This window comes from Leucopleurus acutus (assembly GCF_964270905.1).
Source record: "Leucopleurus acutus genome assembly, chromosome: 13".
NCBI classification, from domain to species: Eukaryota; Metazoa; Chordata; class Mammalia; order Artiodactyla; family Delphinidae; genus Leucopleurus; species Leucopleurus acutus.
This window is the reverse complement of record NC_139155.1, coordinates 57,149,970-57,177,481: the sequence shown is the minus strand read 5'-3', so window position 1 is coordinate 57,177,481 and position 27,512 is coordinate 57,149,970.

Below are 27,512 nucleotides of genomic sequence, written 5' to 3'. Positions count from 1 at the left end.
ATGTCAGGGTTCTGTGTAGCACATGACAGTTATAGGTCCTGAACCCAACCCCTGTCTTCCTAAAGAAACTTCAGAATTCAGAATTCTTCAGAATGTTTCAACCCACCATTCATGTGATCGCAAATTAAAGTAAATGCTGAATTTGTTCAATGTAGTCCAGACCAAATGTCCCAACTCCTATATTCTGGCCACTCATAACAGCTTTCTTCTTAGTATTCATTAAAATATTCTTGAACATCACAAAGACCAAATGGGCTATACTCAGATTTCCACATACTTAAATGGCTATTTAAGTACCTGGATAGAGTGAAGCTATTACTCATGACTGCTGAGAAAGAAACCACACTGAAATAGGCACAGAGTATCATTTACAAATTACCATTAACGTGGCATTTTAAAAAAGCGGTTTTGGTCTCATAGCCCCAAGACAATTAGCCAATGTTTTATCCCAACAGAAAGACAGAAGACAAATGACTCAATCTGGATAAATAAGTTGAAAAAAAATTTTCACCATTATATTATTTCTGGAGCAATGACCATCTGTTTTAAAGAGTTACAGATTTATTTGCCATGACTTTGAAATCAAGACTACAAAACAAAACGGGGTTGAGTTTCATTTTTTAAGCTGTGATAGTAACTATCTAGGATTGTGGTATGATTGGTAAAAATTGTAAATTATTTATTGATATATTGTGAAATGTAGTGTCACCTTGAGATTTTTAGAAAATCATCCTGAAGATTAGTTGAGGATCCTGAGTAGAGACTTGATGATCTAATAGGAAGTGCAATTCTAAATTAGTTTTTAATAAACAGGAATACATCTGTGGAAGCGGTTACGTGTTAGACATGAATCGCTGCGCTATTTCACAGATTGCCAAACATAACACAGTTTAGCCTTTTAAAAATGTCAAAACACTTGAAGTAATAAGGAAAATGATAAATGTAGAACTCAAAAGTAATAAAAATGGGATATCTTCTGAGAAAAGGGGAAAAAGTCTCGAAAAGAGCTTCGCGTATTGACTTGACATTCAGAACCTCTCTTATGGTGAGCATTCTTCCATATCACACACAGTGTGGGCCCCAAAAACACCCTTCTCTAGAGTGAGGATGTATTGTCACAGAAGTACTATCATCACAGAGGTTACATTCTCCCTAGAGAACCTGATGGCAGCCAGGAGCCCCCTGCCTAGAAGTGGATCCGGACAGTGGATCCAGACACACGTGCGGGCAAAGTTTTGTATACAATTAACTCCCTTTACCCATCTGTCATCTCTCATTGGGTCTTCAGTCAACACGGACACCTCTGCTCTAGGGAACCTTGAATGATGCCTGTCAAAAACAAGCTTTCGGTGATTGCAAAAACGTGATCTTATCAACCCAAGTACACGAACCGGATTTTTTTCAAATAAAGACATCAGAAACAAATGCCTGCCTACACCATATATGCTGTAGATTAATGAACCAACATAAGGATGCCAGCTGTGTCACCACTGCCATAGGTAGGCCCCATAAGTGTTCACTGATGATGATTAATGAGGAACTGCCCCTTTGGGAAGTAGTGTTTAGACTTGATTTTGTAGGCACTGGACAAGTCTGGTAGGAGGAGACCAAATCATCTCTAATTGACTCATCCTTTTGAGCCCTTCACAGGTCTTTTAAAATGTAAACCAACCCTCAGCACATTAAGCAAATTTGAAACACTCATCTTCAAGAAACATTCATCAAAAGTTGTTCCTTTAATACTTCTAAATATTACATAAATTATGTTAGGATGTTGAGATGCGTAGGTAATAATAATTTGCATTCATGTGCATTCGTTAGTTTCACAGTTTATAAGAATTTGTACGTTTCCTCCTTATATTCTACCGCTGTATCCTTATAGTAATTCTCTAAATAATGTAGCGGAGGTCCGTTTATCTCTTGCTGTAAAAGGAAAAGTAAAATCCAGCGCTCGCGTGATCTGCTCAATGTCATACAGATAAAGTATGAGGCAGAGCTGAGACAATTATCTAAATTTTTCTTTCCTTTGTCTTAGACCGCAAGTCCACTGTGCCCATCAAATTAAGGATCCACTATGATTACATTAGGCAATGGGAAAGCTCTTTTAGAAAACTTTTAAACTAATAAAAGCAAGTTGGCATATTGCTTATGTTATTTCCCTCCAATGAGTTAAGGGATGCCTTCATTAAAATAAAAACACATCGTGGAGAAAAGGGAACCCTCCTGCACTGTTTGTAGGAATGTAAATTAATACAGGCACTATGGAGAACAGTATGGAGGTTACTTAAAAAACTAAAAATAGAACTATCATTTGACCCAGCAATCCCACTACTGGGCATATACCCTGAGAAAACCATAATTCAAAAAAAGACATGTACTGCAATGTTCATCGCAGCACTATTTACAATAGCCAGGACTTGGAAGCAACCTAAGTGTCTATTGACAGATGAATGGATAAAGAAGATGTGGCACATATATACAATGGACTATTACTCAGCCGTAAAAGGGAATGAAATTGAGTTATTTGTAGTGAGTTGGATGGACTTAGAATCTGTCATACAGCGTGAACTAGGTCAGAAAGAGAAAAACAAATACTGTATGCTAACGCATATATATGGAATCTGAAAAAACTGCACTGATGAACCTAGTGGCAGGGCAGGAGTAAAGACGCAGATGTAGAGAACGGGCTTGAGGACACGGGGGGAAGGGGAAGCTGGGACGAAGTGGGAGAGTAGCATTGACATATATACACTACCAGATGTAAAATGGATGGCTAGTGGGAAGCAGCTGCATAGCACAGGGAGATCAGCTCGATGCTTTGTGACGACCTAGAGGTGTGGGATAGGGAGGGTGGGAGGGAGGGAGGCTTAAGAGGGAGGGGATGTGGGGATATATGTACACATATAGCTGATTCACTTTGTTGTGCAGCAGAAACTAACACAACATTGTAAAACAATTATACTCCAATAAAGATGTGAAAAAAAGCACATAATAATCATATAAGACAATATTAATGTGAACTTAGTTTTCTGAGTTTGCTTCTTATAGATGGTATCTGACTACAATGGAAAAGAGAAATAAATGATGATTTCACAAAAATGTATTGTGTGTGCTATCAGGGAAGATTGTTTAGATTCATAGAAAAGTATCCAAGAATTCTCAATCCTCGTAGAAGCCTTTATATTTATTATAAATTACATTTTAGGTCTCTAAGAGACTTTTCCATTGTGATCATAGCTTATCAGGTAATGCAAGAGAAAATTCCATTCTGTAAATTTTATTTACTTCCTACAAGCAAGCTTCGTCAACTAGAAAATGAGCTAGTTCAGGAAGCATGGGATCAGAATTCAGATATTTATGAAAACTAAGTATTTTCCTCTATTTTCTTTTAACATTATGGATCCATTCAAGCAGAACTATGACAGTGATTCAGGGCAAAAAAATCAATGGTCCAGTATTTCTCAAAGTGCTGTTTTTTTCTTTTTTAAAGAAGTACACTTTCGCGCTTCCCTGGGGCGCAGTAGTTGAGAGTCCGCCTGCCGATGCAGGGGACACGGGTTCGTGTCCCGGTCCGGGAGGATCCCGCATGCCACGGAGCGGCTGGGCCCGTGAGCCATGGCCGCTGAGCCTGCGCGTCTGGAGCCTGTGCTCCACAACGGGGGAGGCCACACAGTGAGAGGCCCGCATACCGCAAAAAAAAAAAAAAAAAAGTACACTTTCACTTAGTACCCAGTCTATCAATGCTTCCATATCTGGCATATTTTAGGTGTGATGGGAATTAGGGGAACAGGGTTTCTGAAACAAGTAGAGTATAATCCATTCCTGAAGGATCATCTGAGCTTGCTTAGAAAAAAAGCAAGTTTACATGCAGTAATTAGAAAGTGGTAAATTACATCACACGTCGGGCCACCATTATAAACCATGAGTTAGGAAAGAGAGATGTGCCTTTCAGTCAACGGGTCTCCAGGTAGCCCTCTAAGAATGAGTAGCTTATGATGCTGAAGACAAAGGGGGGACCATCCCATAAGAGAAACACAGTGGATCGTGATGTGATTAGTGGAGTGGCTGTGAACTAGATCAGGCCGACCACAGAGGAGAGGCCAGGTCACCTCTGATGCTGTGAAAGGTTGGCTTGGTGAGATGAACTGAAAGAATGCTTCGGGTCTTACATTGTATTTAGCTTTGAAATTTGAAGACATTTACTAAAATCTAGAATCGATATTCTATTCTCTTTAATTTAAAAAAATTTAAAATTAATTTTTAATGGAGTAGAGTTGATTTACGATGTTGTGTTACTTTCTGCTGTACAGCAAAGTGAATCAGTTATACATATACATATATCCACTCATTTTTAGATTCTATTCCCATATAGGTCATTATGAGTATTGAGTAGAGTTCCCTGTGCTACACAGTAGGTTCTTATTAGCTATCTATTTTATAGGTAGTAGTGTGTATATGTCAATCCCAATCTCCCAATTTATCCTTCCCCCCTCCCCCTTGGTAACCATAAGTTTGTTTTCCACATCTGTGACTCTATTTCTGTTTTGTAAGTAGGCTCATTTGTACCATCGTTTTTAGATTCCACATATAAGTGATATCATAGGATATTTGTCTGACTTCACTCAGTATGACAGTCTCTAGGTCCATCCATGTAGCTGTCTGTTCTCTCTTAAAAAATCCTTTGCCTGAGGCAACCTTTCACTGAGTTCAGAGAAAGTTATATTTTATTACTTTAGGCATAGTAGGTGTTGAGCATCTATTATGTGCCGGCACTCCTGCGGTTATTGCTGGTGGATGGGACACAAAGGGGAATAACATGATTCCTGTTCATCAGGAGGGCATCGTCTCATGGAAGAAAGAGACAGGTACACTTTAATTACAGTGTAACTTGGTACTTGCCATCCCAGTGACACAGGTCAAAGCACACTGGGCACACAGTGCTTAGGAAGTGTGTGTCAAGGAAAGCTTGGTTTTGCTGGCGGAGAAAATGAGGAAGGGTTTGGTCGGGGGAGAGAGGGAATGGCATATGCGGAGGCACAGAAGCATGAGAAAGCTCACCATATTGGGGGAAGGATATGGTCATAGCTGTGGATGGTAAAGCGTCTTGGGTGCAATGGCAGAATGTTTATAAATAAGCAGGGGAAGGATTATAAAGAGCCTGGTACATTGCACTAAGTTAGGGATTCATCCCATAGGCAAAGAGAACCAAGGAAAGTTGATCAGGAAACGAATGATACCGTTCTATCTGAGACTGGGGAAAAACGAAGAACTCTGCTAGAGGGTAGAGCGTGGATTGGCAAGGGAAAATCTGGACGCAAGTAATACAGACACGATTCATTTGAGTCAGTCAGCCAAGGTGTGAGAGCGTTGTCAGAGATAACTCAATAAAGCTGTTAAAAAATAAGTAATTAATTAAAATGGCTGGTGAAAAAAAAAGACATGAGCAATGGAGAGGAAGAGATTACAGAGAGATGTGATCACTAACTAGGCTTAGAAGCTCAAAAACACCCACAGACATTATACTGGAATTTTGTCACTGGTGTGGCAGCTGGTAATAGCTGTTCCCCTTCGAATTATTCAAAGAGCCAAAACTTTAAATTTAAAACTAGCAGTAAAAGAATTATTATATCCCTACTAACTACCATATAGACCATTAACATGACTAAGATATAAAGTTAATTGAAGTCAGACCCTCTTGGTATTTTGAAATAGATGAAACCTATTAGAATGATGTCAACTTTGTTGAGGTCACATATAAAAGTCGATATCTTTGGAAGTTTCGTTATTCAGAAATGGTTTATAATTTCTAACACCTTTTAAATGATTACCCTAGCATTTATTAATGTAAAAGGTAATTATTTCATCATTTCCTCTGACAACATTCAGCACATTTTGGGGAAGAAACCCAGTATGTATTTCTCCATGAGCAGTTGTAAATTCTTATGATGACTTTGCAAATGGTTCTTTTTTTGTGCAGTCTGGGGATGATTATTTAGCATATCCATCCAACAAACACCCTGAAATATGAATCTCATTTATATGTATACTCCATAAAATTAGGATTTATTTTTTCTTGATAGAGGGCCAATGTTATGGTTTAATAGATTAGCAGTGATATTATTACAAACAGTAGGCAAAATTATAATCTTTGAGGACCATTACTCATCTGAACGGTGCTAACACTGTCCTACTGCTAGTATAATCATATGCTAATGGAAGTTTATTAGCCACAGAAAACCCACAGTACATTATCACTGCAGAAATCATGTCCAATAAAGGATATTTAAGAGAGATACAAATGTAACATTGCAAATGTAGTGGATGGCTTTTCTTTGGTACTCATTCTTTTCAAAACAATGAGTGTATAAAATAATCAGTGTCCTGCGGTGTCAATTTAAGAGAATTGCCATATTAGCTATAAAATTTTCTGTTTAATCACACAAAATTAGAGTCTGGTTCAAAGTTATTCAATCAAGTTCAAGTTTAACTTTCAAGATTTTTTTCTCATTGTGAATCAGTAGATGTATTAGTCAGGATTCTCTAGAGAAACAGAACCAATAGGATATATATCTCTATCTCCATCTATGGATCTGTGGATCTATCTATCTATCTATCAGTGACTTGCATGACTGTGGAGGTTGGGAAGTCTAAAATCTGTACAACAAACTGGCAGATTGGAAATTCATGTAAGGGTTGCTGTTTCATTGTCAAGTCCAAAATCTGCAGACCGGACACTTAGATGGAGTTTCCGTTTTGCAGTTTTGAGGCGGAATTGCTTCTGCTTCTCCTTCTCCTCCTCCTTCCTTTTCTTCTAAGCTTTGTTGAGATCTCACTGACATATGATTACACGGTAAGGTTAGTAACACATCCATCACCTCATGTAGCTACAGTGTGTGTGTGTGTGTGTGTGTGTGTGTGTGTGTGTGTGTGTGTGGTGAGGACATTTACAATTTCCTCACTTAGCAACTTTCAGATATACAATACAGCTTTGTTAATTGTAGTCACCATGCTGCGCGTCACATTTCCCCAACTTGTCATCTTATGACTGGTACTTTGTACCCCTGGACCACCTTTACCTATTTCCCCCACCATACACCCCCTACCCCTGGCAACCATCAATCTGTTCTCTGTTTCTTTGAAATTGGTGTTTTTTTAGATTCCAAATTCTACTTCTGGGTATATATCATAAGCAAATCAATATCTCCAAGAGATATCTGTACCCCTCTGTTCATTGTATATTTATTTACGTTGAAATTATTTACAGAATTGCTTCTTCTTTAGAAAACCTCAGTCTTTGCTCTTAAAGGCCTTCAACTAAATAGATCACCCCCCCCCCCCATTATGAAGGGTCATCTGCTTTACTCAAAGTCCACCAAATTAAATACTGGTCACATTTAAAAAATACCTTCACAACAACTTCTGGACTGGTATTAGAACAAATGACTGGGCCCTATAGCCTTAGTCAAGTTGACACATCAAATTAACCATCACATTAGAGGTAATAAAAACAAAATAGTCTTTTTTCGTGTATGAGGAAGAAAGTTTTGTTTGAAATCTCATCATAAGCATTTGTGCGGTTTGATTTTCTATGGAAATAGTCTGTATATTTGAATGTTCTATTGAATTCTATGTGAATGTTTTGAATCATTCAGATTTGAGTTGAAAGAAAAAGTTTTATTTCTAAGGTCAGAAAAAATAACATTTCTGTAGACTTTAGTAGAAGACTTAGATATTTGCATAACTTTAAGAATGCAAATGTGATGGCTCATTTAGTTAACACCAATTATCTGTAATCACTTTAGTGGTAATTTCATGTGCGTACTAATGGGTCAATATAACCACCTCATACATATGATATGTGACATTTACCTTGTTCAAAGTTGATGTTGCATTTACAAATAGTAGTGCTACAAAGCAGACTTACCAGGGACATCGAACTGGAGGAGGAGGAGAAAGGGAAATAGCATTTACTGTGGAGCTTTTTGTCTGTAGGTACTTTATATATGCTGACTCACTTAAATCTTCACTCTCATTGCAATATCCCCATCATACAGATGGATAAATGGAGACTTGGAGAGATTAAGCAACAAATTCAGATCACACATCTACTAGATGTTTGAGCTAGAATTCCAAACCTTTGCCTATTTGACTACTATGCAAGACAGCCTCTCAAAGTAGGAGTCCTAGGGCTACTTCTTAAAAAATGAAATTAAAGTTGACAACTCTCTTATTCACATATCCGGATATCTGAGTTTTGGGAATAATTTTCAAGGCTGGGCATTGGAGAAAATGGATGAGGATAAGTGGGAACAGGAAAAGGAAGAAAGCACACTAGTGTTGGGCAGCTAAAGTGGAACGAAGGGGAGCTGGCCGTCCAGAACCAATGTAACAAAAGGTCAGTGCAACTCAAAAAATACTTTCTGTCCAATAAATGCCCTCCCTATTAGTCTTGTCCATCCAGGCTTACTTATTTTCAATTCCTATCTTAATCCTCACCTTCTCCATGAAGTTCTTTTATCAGTCAGACTGATTTTAGTCGCAAGTACGGAAACGTTGACTCAAATTGCCTTTAAACTCTGAGGTTATTATGTGATCTATATGGAAATCTAGAGTTAGGGCTGACTCAATGTTGTCTTCAAGGCTGTAGGTCCATCCTCTCCACTGAGCCTTTGTAAATTGTTTTAAACCTATGTCTGTTTCCCCTCTGGTCACAAGGTGGCTATCTGTGGCAATAGGTGCTATGTGATTCCTTGTTTATGTGTATTAGGGGGGCGAAGGAAACTTCTCCCCAAGAATGGAATATAATTCCTTCCCTTCAGTCTGACTGGGTAGAATTAATTTGGCCAATTTATGTTACCTGTATCCTCCTGTTCAAATAACTATTGCTGGGGTTTATTCAGAATCCTTCTCTGCATCAGGATATCCAACACAGACAGGAAAAAAGAAATCAAGTTTCTATTAGAAATGAGGCAGGAAGGAATTGATGTTTTATAGGGGACATACGGTATTTACATCAACCATCCATCTTTCATGTGTATAGTTTGTCCCTGGAGGAATTACCTGCATACAGCAATAATTGCAAATAGCCATTAAAACATTTTTTGAGATTTTCATATTTTATACAATGAAGTGTTAACCTTGTTTTACATTTTTGTTTTCTAAATTTATCATCAAATATTTCATGTTTACACTAGAAGGTATATGACAAATATAGAAAATGTCAAGACAAATATTAATGCACATTTTTCAGTGCAAATGCACACGTCAGAAGTAGAAGTAGGAAAACGTTACGTACACCTTTGAAGCCTGCTATGTTTGTCCCTTCACTCTTTGAATATCCCTCCCTCTATTCAGAAGTAATCACTATCTTGAATTTTTGTTTATCATTCCTTTGATTGTATTTATTGTTCTGTATATTTAACTTGTTATAAACAATATAGACATTTTAAACTTTATAAAAATATACTGTATGCATATTTTGTGTTGATTTTTCCCTCATATTCTGCTGGCTTATTCATCAATGTTGATATACGTAGCCCTACTTTGCTCCTATTCACTGGTATGTAGTATTTCATTGTATGACTATACGATACTTTTTTGTGTGTGTGTCATTCTATAAGAGATATTTTCCCCCCAGTTTCCTGCTGTTTTACACAATGCTTCCATAAATCGTGTATGCATTTTTTTTTTCTGGTACACAATGTACAAGACCTATTCTAGGGTGTATATATCAAAAAGTTGAATTGCTGGAAACTATGGAATATACATCGTCATCTTTACTAATCATTACTAAACTACCTTCCAAAGTGGTTCTACCAATTACAACAGTGAATGTGGCCCCTTTGCTATATATTCATGTAACGATTGATACTCTAAGACTTAAATTTTTTTCAGTTTTACTCATGTGCGTTTAAAATGGTATTTCATAATGGCTTTTTTGTAATTATAATATAAGAGTAAACCCTTTGTTGTTTGGGGGCATTTATGGATCTATAAAATACCTATTTATACCTTTTGTCCATTTTCTCACTGCCTTAAAAATAGACATTATGAATAATTACCCTTTTTCTGGTTCATGTGAAGCAAATACTTCTCCCAGTGATTTTTATCTTGTTCTTGAACCTTTTAAATCCTGCCTTTTATTACCTGAAATTTTAAAAATTATTATCCAGCTGAATTTGACTGTTTCTTCACCATTTGTTCTCTTTATATTGATATTTTGATTAAGAAAGCGCTTACTAAACCCAATTTATATAAAATAGCCTTAGGGTTTTTTCTATATATTTTAAAACCCTGCTTTTCACAGAATGCAATCCACCTGAAATTTGTTTCCTTGTACAATTTAGTGTAGAGATTCCCATTTTATTTCTTTTTTCCATTTGGATAATCTACTGCCCATTAGCATTTAAAAATTTCCTCCTTTTCCCATGATCTATCATGATGGCACTAAGATGGAATCGGTTTTAATTTATGCGTGGATAATTTTAGGCTCTTCTCTGTACAGCTGGGTCGTTTGTCTATTTCTGCGCTTAAACCACACTGTTGTAGGGCAAGTATCTCACCTCATTCTTTCTCAGAAGTGTTTCATTCTTTTCCTATTTCATGACCCTTTACCCTTTCAAGCACTTCTTAGAAACAGCTTGTCAAATTGCATGAAATATCCTATTGGGGTTTTGTTTGCAATTGAATTTACAGGTTATTTTAGGAAGCCTACATTATTGTAATAGTGAATCTTCTTGTCCATGAAAATAGCATATCTTACTGTTTTTCTAGGGATTTTTGGGGTGTATCTCATTGACATTTTTATAGTTTTCTCAATAGTTTTCGTTCAATGTTTCTAGGTGTGGTTTTCTTTATATCTTACCCTGCTTGAGTTCTGTTGGGATTCTTAATCTTGTCGCTTGGTATCTTCAGTCAGTTTTGAAAAATTCTGGACAGTTACCTCCTCAAGCATTGCTTCTGTTCTGTTTATTCTCTGTCTCACTTCTGGAACTCCATATGCATGTGTGTTAGAACGTTTTCCCATGTTCTATATGTATTTTATACACTTTTCTGTATTTTCTATGCATTTTGCTTTCTGTACCTAAGCCTGGATGTTTTCTACTGATTTCTGTACTCCTCTCATTAAACCTTTCTTATGTTGTCCAATCTGATTGTAAGCCCAACTACTTCTTAATTTCAGTTTTTGCATTTTTCAAATCTAAAATTTCTATTTGATTCTTTTTTGTAAGTCCCAGTTTTCTGATGAAATCTAAAGTTGTTATCTATTTTTGAATATATTAATCATAGCTATTTAAATGTAGCTATTTATATTAATCATAGCTATTATTCATTCTGATAATTTGAGTAACTGGGTTTACCATATGTGTTTTTGTTGCCTGACTTTTCACTTTACATCTAGATGGTCATAATTTATGACTGAATGCTGGACACTGTCTGTGTTAAATTGTGAAGGATCTAGGTAATGTTTGCTTCTTCCAGAGCGGGTTCACCACAGACTCTTTTAATATGATAAGGATTTCAGCCTACTAGAAGTATGTTGCAATTTTTGTCACACTCTGTTAACCAACAGTACATCTTGCTATTAGGTTCTCCAGTCTTTTTTTTTTATTGCCATATAATTGATTTACAATATTATATTAGTCTCAGGTGTACAGCATAGTGATTCAGTATTTTTACATTTTTACACACTCCATTAAAAGTTATTACAAGATAACGGCTATAATTCCCTGTGCTGTGCAATATATCCTTGTTGCTTATATATGGTTTCCAGTCTTTGAAACTGGGATCAGGGCTTGGTTACTAGATCTGTTCCTCCTTGCAAAACTCAGAATTTTAGTCTTTTTTTTGTGTGTGTGTGTGTGGAAAACACCTCTCAGCCATTCAGCAATATCCTACCTGGCTTCTTGTCTTCCCGCTTTGAGCAGTTCAAGCGTTTGGAAGCCGGAGAATGTCAGACTCACTTTCCTGCCCATCTCTTCCACTGCGGTCCTACACCCTATGCCGCTTCTTTGGTAGCCCTGATCTTTAGTTTTTATCTCTCTAAGAAATTGAAGTTGTCAAAATTCTGCTGACTTCTTTGCCTCCTAACAGTTTGTGGCTCCTGATTGGAACCTCTGGTTGGTTCCTGTTTAGAATTGGCAAATACTTCGAAAAAAAAAAAATAGCTGCAGAATGTCAGCTCATACCTGTGTGTGTCATTTCTCTACAGGATGTTGGTCCCCGAAGTCCTGTTTGCCTTGGAAATTTTCTAACGTCTTTAAGCAGAAGTCATTTTTTGTTTTGTTTTGTTTTTGTTTGCATTTTACCTGGTTTGCTTAGCTGTTCTTGTGGGAGTGCTGGTTTGCTGCAACCTATTTTATTGTACTCAAATAAATTTTGAGTTAGTTTTCAAAATCTTCTTATTTTAAGATAAAATACAAATACAGAAAAAAAAACCCATACGAAAACAAAAATTGATAGCTTAGAGGACTATAATAAGGTAAACACATGTAACTATTATGTAAAGGGATGGAACTTTTCCAGACACCTCAGGATCTACTCCATAGACCTCATCCTAATCACAGCCTTCTCAATTTCTCCTCCAGAGTAGCCATTATCCTGTTTTACTTCTCTTGTTTCTTTAGGAATTTTTCACACAGGTGTACGATCTTTCATGTTATAGTTTAGTCTTGTCTAAACTACAAGTTCTGTCTCTGCCCCTCTTTTTCCTTTTACAATATGTCTGTTGAAGATCTTGAGCTGTTTGACTGTTTTCTGAAATCATAATGGTGTTGGAGAATTGTTTTATAAATGTCAATTAGATTCAGTTAGTCGATGGTGGTTGTTCAGTTCTTATACCTCTCTGCTGAATTTCTGTCTACTGATTCTATCTGTTACGGAGAAAGGAATAACGTCTCCAACTATAATTGCTGATTTATTTATTTCTAATTTGGTTTTGTCAGATTTGGCTTCATGTACTTGGAATCTGTTCTTAGGTGTAAACATTTAGGTTTGCTGTGCTTTTCTTGGTGAGTAGACTCTTACCCTTTTATGTTTCCTCTATCATTTCTCTGTCATTTGTAATTATTTTTACATTGAAGTCTACTTGTCTGTTAATATATAACTACTTGAGTTTTATTTTTTCCTTCTTTTATTGTGGTAAAATATACATAACATAAAATTTACCGTTTTAACCATTTATAAGTATACAATTCAGTGGCATTAAGTACATTCGTACTGTTGTGCAACTGTCACCACTATCCGTGTCAGAGATGCCTCAGGGATGTCTTCTGTTAATTTATTTTGTTCCTTTGAATGAGCTATATTTTTCTGTTTCTTTGTATGCCTTATAACTTTTTTTTGGTAAAAATTGGGCATTGGATAGTTATAATGTGTATTTAGATTCTCCTCATTCCCCCAGGTTTGCTAATTTGTTTTTTGATTGTTGAATGCTGCAGTAGTTCATTTCTTTCGAGACTTTTCTAAACATTTTTTGCACAGACTATTTCTTGGAATGTGTAGCCACTTAAGTAGCCATTCCATTGGCTTGTATTCAGCTAACGTTTGGACATAAATTTACTTGAATAACAAGATCTGAAACAAACAAAATAACAAAGAAACACCAAAAAATGAACAAACAAAAAAAGAGAATCATCGGCTCTCCCAGCCTTTGCAGTTTGGTTCTGGCTAGGAAACTTCCTCACCACTTTTCTAGGCTTGTTCTGAACCCAGAGATCAACCTGAGGTGAAAGGTTAAGGTCTTCTTGGGACTTTTTGAGCATGTACCTTGCCTAGGCATTTGTGGCTTTTATAATTCTCTGTACCCAGCTGCTTTTGAATGTCTTAATTTTCTAAAGAGTCTCACTCCAGTTTTCCCTCTAGGCCTTTGATGGCCTTATATGTCTCTACCTGTAATCTTTTCCCGCCTAGGTACCTGTAGGTTTGTAGCCTGCCTTGGTCTATAGTTCCTAGTTATGCTTAATAAGTACCTTGCATCAGTAATTTAGGTATCTCTCAGACAGGTTAGAAAAGATATATACGATAATTTACCAATAAGGTTTACACCAGGCCAGTTCCACCATCATGCTGGGGTGACGGGGGGAAAATGGTGAGTAAAAACACCACAAAACTTTCCTTCCATTTTAAAGATGCCTTTTTCTTTATCGGGCATTTTCTTGGTTGCAGTAAATATTTGGCTGTTTTCCAGCAATCCTACCAAGTTGGTTCAGACAGCTTCTAGTTGTTCTTTCAATACCATAGTGTATTTTACAATACACAGTTGTGTGCAAGAAATTCCAGACTTTGTAACAGGAAGAAAATGCCACTATTGAAACAAATATTAAACTTTGTTAAATTTTTCTTCTAGGATCCTACTTCCCTGATCAAAGTCTTAATTTCTCTAGTCTTCACTGGCAATGTTGTCCCCTTGAATTAGTGGCCCTCCACAATTTAGACCTCGTTTTTCACTAAATCTGACTTTGAGCATCAGTCATGCCGGCTCCATCTTTGTTACATGTATGTGCGTGCTTCTTCCATATTTCTACTTTTCACCGATGTATGCTCAGGGCTTAGGAGACTGCCCGTCATGCAGGTTTCTATTGCAGAACAACTTGAAGTCCCCAGGCTAGGACAATATGGTTCAGCATGCAGATCAAATCTACTACAGATGCCCAAAGGATATTTGTGATTTCCTCTTGCCTGGACAACTTTCTCCTAACTCTACACTTCATGTACATCATACCCATCCTTTAAAATCCAGGCTCAAATTTGACCTTTATGAAAACATCCTTATCTCAGTTGGTTCCCAAAATGTGTTTCCAGAAACACGACTTCTGAGAGATTCTAATAAGGCAGTAGAGACAAAAAAGGAAATGGTTTGTTCAATAGGAGGCTATCTGAAGAACTTCTCAGAATCTTTTCTTTTTTAATAACAACGGGCTTTTTTTTTTTTTTTTTTTTTTTTTTTTTTGCGGTACGCGGGTCTCTCACTGTTGTGGCCTCTCCTGTTGCGGAGCACAGGCTCCGGACGCGCAGGCTCAGCGGCCATGGCTCACGGGCCCAGCCGCTCCGCGGCATGTGGGATCTTCCCGGACCGGGGCACGAACCCGTGTCCCCTGCATCGGCAGGCGGACTCTCAACCACTGCGCCACCAGGGAAGCCCAACAACGGACATTTTGAATCTTCAATAAATGAATAGAGAATATAACATTTTCTTAGAATTTTGATAAACAGCTTTCCCCCCATACAGTACCAGTTTAGTAAGAGTGTTCTCTGGACATAAATTGTCAAGTTCGCTGAATATTTGACTTCTCACTCCTCTGAGTTTCTATAGAAATTATAGCCTGTAGTACACTATTAAGCGTTCATTTATTTAGCTAATAAATAGGTTTCCTTACCTCTTTCCCAAAGGATTTGTGATACCTTATTGAGTAGATCAAAGTACAAGACAAAACATTTAATATGGATTTAAATAAAGTAAAAATGAAAGAAATAAGTTTTAGTGACTAGCATCAAACAGATTATAACACTTGAATAATATAATTGCTTTTAGTTTCCTGGAAGTACATGTAAAAATTATTCTGTCACAGAACTGTTAATTTCTCACAAAAAATACAACATAATTAAAATTTTTTTCTAAAACAAAATCCAAGCAAGAATATGACACAAGTATTCTTGAATAAGGGACATTGATAAACGAATCATAGAACATCTTTGCTCACCATTTTTCAAAAGTTTGGAGAAGCACTATTTCAATGAATGGGTTTTGGAAAGAAATGCATGGAGGAGATAGTATTAAATTATAATTCAGTGAAGGAATTTCTGGGAGAAGCTGAGGTTACAAGCAGAGTATGAGGATGTATGTTCAGCTGCAGGAAACAGAAACTCAAGGTAGACTCTGTTTCAAATAAACAAAATTTTTATTTCCCTTTTACTTAGTGGCCTAGAGGCACAAAGCCTACGGCTGGTCCCCAGGTTTCTCTCTCTGAGGCTACCTACGGGTGTGATTCTTTCTATCTTGTGGCTGTACATATCTGGGCTGTTGCCCTCATTTTCACCATGGTCATGACTGATGGCTCAGTCCTGCACCCTCAATCCAGCCAGTGGAAGGAGGAGAGAAGCATGGAGAAATAGTACACCTTCCTTCTCACATCCCATTGGCCTGTACATCCTTGTATGGCCAGACCTGGCTGCAACAGAGATGAGGAGATATGGTTTTTGTCCTGGGTGGTCATCTATCTGGTAAAATAAAGAGTCTCTGATAAAAAAAGGGATACTGAGTATTGGAAGAAAGTTTGTAATCTCTGCCACAACTAGTTTCCAGCTTTCTCTCCTTGTGTCTAGATTAACAAGGAGGAAGTAAATGTGTACATCAAAATATTTCTTGAAATGTCCTAGATGTGCTCTAGACACTGTATTTATTTTCAATTGAAATCTTAGTTTTTACGGAAGTATAGTTGATTTACACTATTATATTAGTTTAGGTATATAACAGTGATTCAATATTTTTATAGGTTATACTTCATTTAAAGTTATTATAAAATATTGGCTATATCACCTGTGCTGTAAAATATATCCTTGTAGCTCATTTATTTTATAAATAATAGTTTGTACCTCTTAATCTCCTACCCTATCTTGTCCGTCCCCCTTCTCTCTCCCCAGTGGTAGCCACTAGTTTGTTCTCTGTATCTGTAAGTCTGTTTCTGTTTTGCTATATCCATTCATTTCTTTCATCTTTTAGATTCCACATGTAATAACGAATCTTAAAATATATGGTTAATGTGAATATTTTATAATGCTTGTTAACATAAAGGCCCTCCACACTAGATTCCAGATATGAGGGAGGGAGAGGGGGTCCTCTGTGGAAGCAACACAAATGCCTTTCTTTCCCAGCATGAATGTTCAGACACACTGGTATTGGCTGATAGGGAAGGCTCACAGCTGCTTAGGAAGGATTAGTAGATTAGCCTCAAGCTTTATTTCTAATCTAGAGACTAAGATCCTCCAATTCTAGGCCATACAGACAGCATTGCTTGAAATTCTAGAGATGCCACTTTGGCCTTTGCATCAATTAACCATAACCACAATGACGCTGTATTATAAGCCACTTTAAAACAATGGATCAAAACAACAGCCACATATTTATCTCACGCCTGGCCTTGGCTGGGAGAACTGATTTGCATCTGCTCCCGATGGGCTCTCTCCCTCCATCAGGCTTGCTGCCAGGCTAGCGTCAAGGGACCAAGCAAGAGAGAAGGTGCGTGCAAGGGCTGTAACTGGCACACCATAGCTTCTGGAACATTTTATCAGCAGGAGTGAGTCGCAAGTCCAGGCAAGAGTTAAAGTGTAGGGGGCTTCCCTGGTGGCACAGTGGTTAAGAATCTGCCTGCCAATGCAGGGGACACGGGTTCGAGCCCTGGTCCAGGAAGACCCCACATGCCGTGGAGCAACTAAGCCCGTGCGGAGCAGCTAAGCCCGTGCATCACAACTAGTTCCCGTTGTTTTGGTGTCTGTCCCCAGTGCCTAAGGTTGGTTCAGTGGGTTGTGTATGTTTACTGGTGGAGAGGAGTAGTGCCTGTGTTCTGGTGGATGAGGCTGGATCTTGCATTTCTGGTGGGCAGGTCCACGTCTGGTGGTGTGTTTTGTGGTGTCTGTGACCTTACTATGATTTTAGGCAGCCTCTCTGCTAATGTATGGGGTTATGTTCCTGTTTTGCTAGTTGTTTGGCATAGGGTGTCCAGCACTATAGCTTGCTGGTCGTTCAGTGGAGCTGGGTCTTGGCGTCGAGATGGAGATCTCTGGGAGATTTTTGCTGTTTGATATTACGTGGACCTCAGAAGTCTCTGGTGGACCAGTGTCCTGAACCTGATTCTCCCACCTCAGAGACACAGCCCTGACACCTGGGTGGAGCACCAAGTGCCTGTTATCCACACGGCTCAGAATAAAAGGGAGAAAAAAGAAACAAAGTAGATAAAATAAAATGAAGTGAAATAAGATAAAATAAAGTTATTAAAATGAAAAATAATTATTAAAAAATTTAATAGAAAGAAAGAAAGAAGAGAGCAACCAAAGCAAAAAACAAATCCACCAATGATAGCTAGCTAAAAACTATACTAAAAAAGAAGAAAGAAAAACGGACAGACAGAACCCTAGGACAAATGGTAAAAGCAAGGTTATACAGAGAAAATCACACACAGAAGCATACACACACACTCACAAAAAGAGAAAAAGGGGGAAAAAAAAAATATATATATATATATATCGTTGCTCCCACAGTCCACCTCCTCAATTTGGGATGATTCGTTGTCTATTCAGGTATTCCACAGATGCAGGGTACATCAAGTTGATTGTGGAGATTTGAGGCTGCTGGGAGAGATTTCCCTTTCTCTTCTTTGTTCGCACAGCTCTGGGGGTTCAGCTTTGGATTTGGACCTGCCTCTACGTGTAAGTCACCTGAGGGCGTCTGTTTCCGCTCAGACAGCATGGGGTTAAAGGAGCAGCTGATTCAGGGACTCTGGCTCACTCAGGCGCGGGGGAGGGAGGGGCACGGATGCGGGGCGAGCCTGCGTCGGCAGAGGCCTACATGACATTGCACCAGCCTGAGGCACACCATGTGTTCTCCCGGGGAAGTTGTCCCTGGATCCCGGGACCCTGGCAGTGGCGGGCTGCACAGGCTCCCGGGAGGGGAGGTGTGGAGAGTGACCTGTGCTCGCACACAGGCTTCTTGGTGGCGGCAGCAGCGGCCTTAGCGTCTCACGTCCGTCTCTGGAGTCCGTGCTTTTAGCCGCGGCTCACGCCCATCTCTGGAGCTCCTTTGAGCGGCGCTCTTAATCCCCTCTCCTCGCGCACCAGGAAACAAAGAGGCAAGAAAAAGTCTCTTGCCTCTTCGGCAGCTCCAGACTTTTCCCGGACGCCCTCCCGGCTAGCCGTGGCGCACTAACCCCTTCAGGCTGTGTTCACGCCGCCAACCCCAGTCCTCTCCCTGCGCTCCGACCGAAGCCCGAGTCTCAGCTTGCAGCCCCGCTCGCCCCGGCAGGTGAGCAGACAAGCCTCTCTGGCCGGTCGGCCCTGATCCTCCCTGCGAAATGGAGGCGCAAAACACAATAAGTTAAGCACAATGAGAAGGCAGAGAAACACACAGCAGATGAAGGAGCAAGGCAAAAACCCACCAGACCTAACAAATGAAGAGGAAATAGGCAGTCTACCTGAAAAAGAATTCAGAATAATGATAATAAAGATGTTACAAAATCTTGGGAATAGAATGGAGAAAATACAAGAAATGTTTAACAAGGACCTAGAAGAACTAAAGAGCAAACAAACAATCATGAACAACACAATAAATGAAATTAAGAATTCTCTAGAAGAGATCAATAGCAGAATAACTGAGGAAGAACTGATAAGTGACCTGGAAGGTAAAATAGTGGAAATAACTATGGCAGAGCAGAATAAAGAAAAAAGAATGTAAAGAATTGAGGACAGTCTCAGGGACCTCTGGCACAACATTAAACACACCAACATTCGAATTATAGGGGTCCCAGAAGAAGAAGAGAAAAAGAAAGGGACTGAAAAAATGTTTGAAGAGATTATAGTTGAAAACTTCCCTAATATAGGAAAGGAAATAGTTAATCAAGTCCAGGAAGCACAGAGAGTCCCATACAGGATATATCCAATGAGAAACATGCCAAGACACATATTAATCAAACTATCAAAACTTAAATACAAAGAAAAAATATTAAAAGCAGCAAGGGAAAAGCAATAAAATAACATACAAGGGAATCCCTATAAGGTTAACAGCTGATCTTTCAGCAGAAAGTCTGCAAGCCAGAAGGGTGTGGCAGGACATATTTAAAGTGATGATGGAGAAAAATCCACAACCAAGATCACTCTACCCAGCAAGGATCTCATTCAGATTTGACGGAGAATTTAAAACCTTTACAGACAAGCAAAAGCTAAGAGAAATCAGCACCACCAAACCAGCTTTACAACAAATGCTAAAGGAACTTCTCTAGGCAGGAAACACAAGAGAAGGAAAAGACCTACAATAACAAACCCAAAACAATTAAGAAAATGGTAATAGGAACATACATATTAATAATTACCTTAAATGTAAATGGATTAAATGCTCCAACCAAAAGACATAGACTGGCTGAATGGATACAGGAACAAGACCCATATATATGCTGTCTACAGGAGACCCACTTCAGACCTAGGGACACATACAGACTGAAAGTGAGGGGATGGAAAAAGATATTCCATGCAAATGGAAATCAGAACAAAGCTAGAGTAGCAATTCTCAGATCAGGAAAAATAGCCTTTAAAATGAAGACTATTACAAGAGACAAAGAAACACACTAAATAATGATCAAGGGATCAATCCAAGAAGAAGATATAACAATTGTAAATATTTATGCACCCAACACTGGAGCATCTCAATACATAAGGCCAATACGAATAGCCATAAAACGGGAAATCGACAGTAACACAATCATAGTAGGGGACTTTAACACCCCACTTTCACCAATGGACAGATCATCCAAAATGAAAATAAATAAGAAAACACAAGCTATAAATGATACATGAAACAAGAGGGACTTAATTGATATTTATAGGACATTCCATCCAAAAACAACAGAATACACATTCTTCTCATGTAAGCGTGGAACATTCTCCAGGATAGATCATATTTTGGGTCACAAATCAAGCCTTGGTAAAATTAAGAAAATTGAAATTGTATCAAGTATCTTTTCTGACCACAACGCTATGGGACTAGATATCAATTACAGGAGAAAATCTGTAAGAAATGCAAACACATGGAGGCTAAACAATACACTACTTAATAACCAAGAGATCACTGAAGAAATCAAAGAGGAAATAAAAAAATGCCTAGAAAGAAATGACAAACCATGACGACCCAAAACCTATGGGATGCAACAAAAGCAGTTCTAAGAGGGAAGTTTATAGCAACACAATCCTACCTTAAGAAACAAGAAACATCTCAAATAAACAACCTAACCTTACACCTAAAGCAATTAGAGAAAGAAAAACAAAAAATCCCCAAAGTTAGCAGAAGGAAAGAAATCATAAAGATCAGATCAGAAATAAGTGAAAAAGAAATGAAGGAAATGGTAGCAAAGATCAATAAAACTAAAAGCTCATTCTTTGAGAAGATAAACAAAATTGATAAAGCATTAGCCAGAATCATCAAGAAAAAAAAGGGAGAAAACTCAAATCAATAGAATTAGAAATGAAACAGGAGAAGTAACAACTGACACTGCAGAAATACAAAGGATCATGAGAGATTACTACAAGCAACTCTATGCCAATAAAATGGACAACCTGGAAGAAATGGACAAATTCTTACAAATGCACTACCTTCCGAGACTGAACCAGGAAGAAAGAGAAAATATGAACAGACCAATCACAAGCACTGAAATTGAAACTGTGATTAAAATTCTTCCAACAAACAAAAGCCCAGGACCAGATGGCCTCACAGGTGAATTCTATCAAACATTTAGAGAAGAGCTAACACGTATCGTTCTCAAACTCTTCCAAAATATAGCAGAAGGAGGAACACTGCCAAACTTATTCTACGAGGCCAGCATCACCCTGATACCAAAACCAGACAAAGATGTCACAGAGAAAGAAAACTACAGGCCAATATCACTGATGAACATAGATGCAAAAATCCTCAACAAAATACTAGCACACAGAATCCAACAGCACATTAAAAGGATCATACACCATGATCAAGTGGGGTTTATCTCAGGAATGCAAGGATTCTTCAATATATGCAAATCAATCAATGTGATACACCATATTAACAAACTGAAGGAGGAAAACCATATGATGATCTCAATAGATGCAGAGAAAGCTTTCGACAAAATTCAACACCGATTTATGATAGAAACCCTCCAGAAAGTACGCATAGAGGGAACTTTCCTCAACATAATAGAGGTCATATGTGACAAGCCGACAGGCAACATCGTCCTCAATGTTGAAAAATTAAAATCATTTCCAGTAAGATCAGGAACAAGACAAGGTTGCCCACTCTCACCACTATTATTCAACATAGTTTTGGAAGTTTTAGCCACAACAATCAGAGAAGAAAAAGAAATAAAAGGAATCCAAATCGGAAAAGAAGAAGTAAAGCTGTCACTGTTTGCAGATGACATGATACTATACATAGAGAATCCTAAAGATGCTACCAGAAAACTACTAGGGCTAATCAATGAACTTGGTAAAGTAGCAGGATACAAAATTAATGCACAGAAATCTCTGGCATTCCTATACACTAATGATGAAAAATCTGAAAGTGAAATTAAGAAAACACTCCCATTTACCAATGCAACAAAAAGAATAAAATATCTAGGAATAAACCTACCTAAGGAGACAAAAGACCTGTATGCAGAAAATTATAAGACACTGATGAAGAAAATTAAAGATGATACAAACAGATGGAGAGATATACCATGTTCTTGGGTTGAAAGAATCAACATTGTGAAGATGACTCTACTACCCAAAGCAATCTACAGATTCAATACAATCCCTATCAAACTACCAGTGGCATTTTTCACAGAACTAGAACAAAAAATTTCACAATTTGTATGGAAATGCAAAAGACCCCGAATAGCCAAAGCAATCTTGAGAAAGAAAAATGGAGCTGGAGGAATCAGGCTCCCTGACTTCAGACTATACCACAAAGCTACAGTAATCAAGACAGTATGGTACTGGCACAAAAACAGAAATATAGATCAATGGAGCAGGATAGAAAGCCCAGAGTAAACTCACACACATCTGGTCACCTTATCTTTGATAAAGGAGGCAAGAATATATAATGGAGAAAAGCCTGTCTCTTCAATAAGTGGTGCTGGGAAAACTGGACAGCTACGTGTAAAAGAATGAAATTAGAACACTCCCTAACAGCATACACAAAAATAAACTCAATATGGATTAAAGACCTAAATGTAAGGCCAGACACTATCAAACTCTTAGAGGAAAACATAGGCAGAACACTCTATGACATAAATCACAGCAAGATCCTTTTTGACCCACCTCCTAGAGAAATGGAAATAAAAACAAAAATAAACAAATGGGACCTAATGAAACTTCAAAGCTTTTGCACAACAAAGGAAACCATAAACAAGACGAAAAGACAGCCCTCAGAATGGGAGAAAATATTTGCAAATGAAGCAACTGACAAAGGATTAATGTCCAAAATTTACAAGCAGCTCATGCAGCTCAATATCAGAAAAACAAACAACCCAATCCAAAAATGGGCAGGAGACGTAAATAGACATTTCTCCAAAGAATATATACAGATTGCGAACAAACACATGAAAGAATGCTCAACATCACTAATCATTAGAGAAATGCAAATCAAAACTACAATGAGATACCATCTCACACTGCTCAGAATGGCCATCATCAAAAACTCTACAAACAATAAATGCTGGAGAGGGTGTGGAGAAAAGGGAACCCTCTTGCACTGTTGGTGGGAATGTAAATTGATACAGCCACTATGGAGAATAGTATGGAGGTTCCTTAAAAAACTAAAAATAGAACTACCATACGACCCAGCAATCCCACTACTGGGCATATACCCTGAGAAAAGCATAATTCCAAAAGAGTCATGTACCAAAATGTTCATTGCAGCTCTATTTACAATAGCCAGGACATGGAAGCAAGCTAAGTGTCCATCAACAGATGAATGGATAAAGAAGATGTGGCACATATATGCAATGGAATATTACTCAACCATAAAAAGAAATGAATTTAGGTTATTTGTAATGAGGTGGATGGACCTAGCATCTGTCATACAGAGTGAAGTAAGTTAGAAAGAGAAAACAAATACTGTATGCTAACACATATATATGGAATCTAAAAAAAAAAAAAGTCATGAAGAACCTAGGGGCAAGATGGGAATAAAGACAGAGACCTACTCAAGAATGCAGTTGAGGACATGGGGAGGGGAAATGGTAAGCTGGGACAAAGTGAGAGAGTGGCATGGACATATATACACTACCAAATGTAAAACCCATGGCTTGTGGGAAGCAGCCACATAGCACAGGGAGATCAGCTCGGTGCTTTGTGACCACCTAGAGGGGTGGGATTGGGAAGGTGGGATGGAGGGAGATGCAAGAGGGAAGAGATATGGGGATATATGTATACGTATAACTGATTCACTTTGTTAGAAAGCAGAAACTAACACAACATTGTAAAGCAATTATACTCCAATAAAGATGTTTAAAAAAAAAAGTTATACAGTTAAAAATACTGGATAAATGTTTAACCTCTAAACCCCAGTTTCCTTATCAGTAAAATGGGGAGAATAATTGTATGAATCTCTGAGGGTTGTTTGAGAACCTAAATAAGATCGTGAATGCAAATTTCTTAAGATAGTACTTGGCATATAGTAGTCCTCAACAATAGTAGCTCTTTTTATTATTTTTCACTAACGTCATGCAACCGATGTGTACTAGTCTGACTTCTCTGTAAATTCAGATATATGTGAAATTCAGAACAAACTTTAGAACTTTCATCAGAGCAAGACAGATTGAATACACACATTTATTGCCACTCTCTCCTTTACAGTAAAGGTATAACAACAGGAAAATGAGAGGCATTATTTTAGAAACGAAGAGGCAGATGGAGAAGTGAAGGAAATAGTTTCATGACACTGGTGTTGGCAATGATTTCTTGGATATGACACCAAAAGCTCAGGCAACAAAAGCAAAAATAAACAAGTGAGACTACACCGAATTAAAAAGCTTCTGCATAGCAACAAATAACACAGTGAAAAGGCAGCCTATGGAATGGGAGAAAATACTTGCAAACCATATAGCTGGTAAGGGGTTAAAATCTATAATATATAAGGAACTCCTACAGCTCAGTAGCAAAAAATAAATAACCTAATTAATAAATGGACAAAGGACTTGAATACACATTTTTCCAAAGAGAAAATGCAAATGGCCAAGAGATATAAAGATACTCAACATAACTAATCATGAGGGAAATGCAAATCAAAGCAACAGTGAGGTATCAACTCATGTCTGTTGGGATGGCTATTATAAAAACAACAAAACATATAAGTGTTAGAGAGGATGTGGAGAAACTGAAACCCCTGCATGCTGCTGGTGGAATGCAAAATGGTGCAATTGCTATGAAAAACAGTATGATGGTTCCTCAGAAAATTAAAAATAGAACTACCATATGATCCAGCAATCCTGTTTCTGGGTGTTTATCCAAAAGAATTGAAAGCAGGATCTTGAAGAGTTATCTGCAGTTCCATATTCACTGCGGCATTATTTACAATAGGCAATATGTAGGAACAACCAAAATGTCCATTAATGGATGAATGGATAAAGAAGATGTGTGTATATACATTCTGCAGTAGGTTATAGGAAAAGTGAACCTGGAGGACATCATGAGAAGTTACATGAGCCAGTCACAGAAAGACAAATACTGCATGATTCTACTTATATGATGTTATGATTAATTTATGTCAACTTGACTGGGCTAAGCGATGCCCAGATAGTTGGTAAAATACTGTTTCTGGCTGTGTCCATGAGGGTTGTTTTGGGAAGAGATTAGCATTTGATTTATTAAGCTGAGTAAAGACATCCACCCTCACCAATGTCGGTGGGCACCAGCCAATCCTTAGAGGGCCTGAATAGAACAAAGAGACAAAGGAAGGTTGAATTCACTCTTTTCCTGAGCTGGGACATCCATATTTTCCTGCCCTTGGCTGTCAGAACTCCTGGTTCCCGGGCCTTTGGACTCCATGATTTACACTAACAGCCCCCTGGTTCTCAGACCTTTGGCATTGGACTGATTTATACCATTGGCTTTCTTGGTTTTACAGATTACAGATTGCAAATTGTGATACTTCTCAACCTCCATAATTGTGTGAGTCAATTCCTATAGTAAATCTCTGTCTGTCTGTCTGTCTATCTATCTATCTATCTATCTATCTATCTATCTATCTATCTATCATCTCTCCTTATATATTTCCTAATGGTTCTGTTTCTCTGGAGAGCCCTGACTAATACATATGAGGTATCTAAAATAGAGTAGAGTAGTGGGATCCAGGAGCTGGGAGTAAGGAGAAATGGGAAGTTTTTATTCAACAGGTATGAAGTTGCAGTCACGCAAGGTGAATAAGTCTACAGATCTGCTGTACAACTTTGTGTCTGTAGTTACCAACACACTATGGTACACTTAACAATTCGTTAAAACGGCAGATATCATGTTAAATGTTCTTATAACAACAACAACAACAAAAGTGAAAAACTGCCTTTATTTCCAGGGAAAGCTAAAGCCTATGGTGGAAATGCTGGAGGCCTGGAAGCAGGTTGATTAGCGATAAACACATGGGCTTTGTCGGTAGTCTATAAGAAGCAGAGAGAAATCCCTCCCTGCAAGGTCAGGGGGCTGTCCTGGTCTGGATAGGAATGAGTCAAACCAGCAACCGAGGAAGATTTACCAAATCGGAATCCAAAGCCCTGGTAAAAATCAAGTATACCCTATAAAATATTTCAAGTTACGTTACAGGAAGGAACTTGGCAGAACGTTCGGATTCCAGGACCTTTAATGTCATGTGTATAAAGCGCAGGGGTTGAGTCTGCACTTTGAAGCATGACAGATCTCTCTGTGATTCTGGGCACCTTGCCTTACTACCTGCATGATTTGGGGCTAGTTCATTATACTCTCTGAGCCTCAGTTTAAAAGTTATTTTGAAACCATATCTATTAATAAAACACTTAGGACAGAGTCTAGAATATAGCAGGTGATTAGTAGATGACAGCTATTTTTACAGTCATGATCATCATTAGTTACTTAATATTAATGGGTTTGATACCTGCTGATGCTTTAAATACATTCAAAGTTTAGACATCAGTTTTCTTATCTGTAAATAAGAACCATATTGGTATCTCATGAATTTATGAGTATTAAATTAGCTAGTATATGTAGTGTTCATACCACTTAGTAAATGCTAAACAGATAATGTTGACCGTTGCAACTTTACCATTACTTAAATGATTAGGAATCATGTTTTGTGGTATTTTGTTTTGTCCAGCCTTTCAGTTGCAGGTGAATTAAACATTTTGGCCACTAGTTGGTGGTCTCTTTTTCACTGAACGGTCTGGTATTTGTAACCTTTCTGGTAGCCAAGCACTTTAAGCTCCTTTTAGACAACCAAATATTATGAAAAATATTTACAGTTATACATGTTTTTATTAGAGAAAGATTATTATTATTATTGTATAAAATTTGTGACAACCATGCATTAAATCTGGAATATAAAAATAGAAAGAAAAGCACATTAAAAAAAAAAGATAGTCTCGTCCCTCTGAGTACAAGCACTATTATTGGTATACTGCTTCCAGGAATTTCTTCTGTATATTAGTTTACGTGAATTTGAAGAGATATCTGTCCGAACTTTTTTCCTAAGGCAACGACCACATCATGGGAGTATTTCTATATTCTAAGTATTCTTTCTATTTTTTTTTTAAAATAAATTTATTTATTTTGGG